The following is a 1,967-nucleotide window of genomic DNA, read 5'->3' as shown; positions in this document are numbered from 1 at the left end:
TTTTTTTTTGTTATGAATTCAGAATTAATTCGGAGTGAGGTATATAATTTAGTTTAATTCCTTAGGCATCTTGATTTAATCCTTTTAATTGCAGAGAACGGAAAAACCATTACGGCTCGTCAATGCGATTTTCCACTGTCTGATGAGAGAGACATAGAGGACGGACCCTGTGGTCATCAGTTCGCATCCAAATCCAGTTACAGGACACTCTTGTCCTGCAACATCTGCAGCACTGATGGCTGCAACTCAGGCACCTCCTTGACAGGTTCCCGTTTGTTTGGAATGTTCTCCATCATCGTCGCCATCGGCGGAATAAAATTCTACGGGTTCTAGTCACCCCGCCTCGAAAGAGCTGGTGAAAAATTCCAAAGTGAAGTTATAAAGAATAATAAGTCCAATATCTCTGAACGTAAGAGAAATATCGAAAATTTCCTCATGACCTCTTTTCTGGAACTCGATGAGAGCTAGAAAAAAGGTCATTATAAAAATTCCGATATCTTGCTCAGATTCAGAGATATCCCTCGAAAACATACGTGTTGGTTTAATTCATTTTTAAACCACTCGACTTAATCCCTAGTCGCGTTTTTGAGGAATAACTCCGAATTTAAGAGAGATAGCGAAATATTCATTAGGATCGGTTTTGGAGGAGGTAATGAAAGCTGCAAAAAAGGTGATTACAAAAATTTTGCTAGTTTTGTTAGATTCAGGGATATTGATCGAAAACTTAAGTATTAGTTGTAGCAATTTTTTGGTCTTTACTACTTCACTGCAGAATCGCGTGTTTTTTAAAATATTTTACATTATAATACAGGATAAGTACCGATGTTTATGTATTTTAGGATTAAATCAGAGCAAATTAAAAGTAAATCGGAGGATGAAGATCATTCCGTTAACGAATTGATGAGGCAGAAGTCTCGGGAACGAGTATTTCACTAACAAGCTATCAAATCATTTACTTTTGAATATCGTTAGTAATTCTATCGGCGCAATTTGCACCGCAGGTACAAAACTAATTTAATCTAATAATATCTTTCCGCAGCATTGTTATTTTTTTATAATTTCCTCATATCCCTCATCGATCCCTTTTTACTTGTATATTCGATACTTACCCTTCTCCTCACCTCTCATTCCCTTTTCAAAAAATACACAGAGAGAAGTTTCTTCATAAGACAATTTTTTTCAATCAATGGGAAACCCCCCTATTTAAACATTAATATGTTTTTTGTCAAGCGTACAATTTTTTTCGGTCATAATAAAAAATTGTGGGTTTTTGGGAGAATAAAAAAAAAATTTCCACTTTCTGGAAATTAATTTCTTGAGTCGCACAAATAATTCTTCTCTGTGTAATATCCTCACAACTAGTTCCCATTCCCCTTCAAACAGTAACAGAAAGTGCTCCCACTTGTTACCAAAATACTAGATAAACGAGAAAAAATTCGAGATTGGCATAAAAACAAAAAGAGGACATCGAAGGGAAACTAAACATGTGGCTTATCAGATATCCGTCCAAACAGATAAAAAAAATCACTCGCGGATTTTAATTATCGTATTAACAATATTTTTACGTTTATTAAAAGATTTTAACGAGAAATTTTGACTAGCCTTACCTTTCAAAGTATTTACCACGATAATTAGAATTGCATTGAGCATTTGTGAAGAAGGAAAAATTGTCGAAATAAAGCACTTTCTACACGAATAAATGTGGATTTATTTTTTTTTTTATTGCATGGGTGTCGTAAAACATTATCGATCCCCCTGGGGTGTTCTCCACATTCTCGAATAAGTAGATCACTCATTTTTTCTAATGGGCGTTAATTCATTCGTCCATCAGTGCATAATTTTCGTGTCAAGGTTTCCGTTACGATGTTGATTACAATGATACGATCAATAAAAAAAACGGGAATCATTGCGGATATTCCTCGAGGTAGATAATAAATTCGACAAGTCATTGTCAATTCAAACATTAC

Source organism: Fopius arisanus, unplaced genomic scaffold (genome assembly GCF_000806365.1).
Source record: "Fopius arisanus strain USDA-PBARC FA_bdor unplaced genomic scaffold, ASM80636v1 scaffold00088, whole genome shotgun sequence".
NCBI classification, from domain to species: Eukaryota; Metazoa; Arthropoda; class Insecta; order Hymenoptera; family Braconidae; genus Fopius; species Fopius arisanus.
This window is presented reverse-complemented; position numbering follows the sequence as displayed.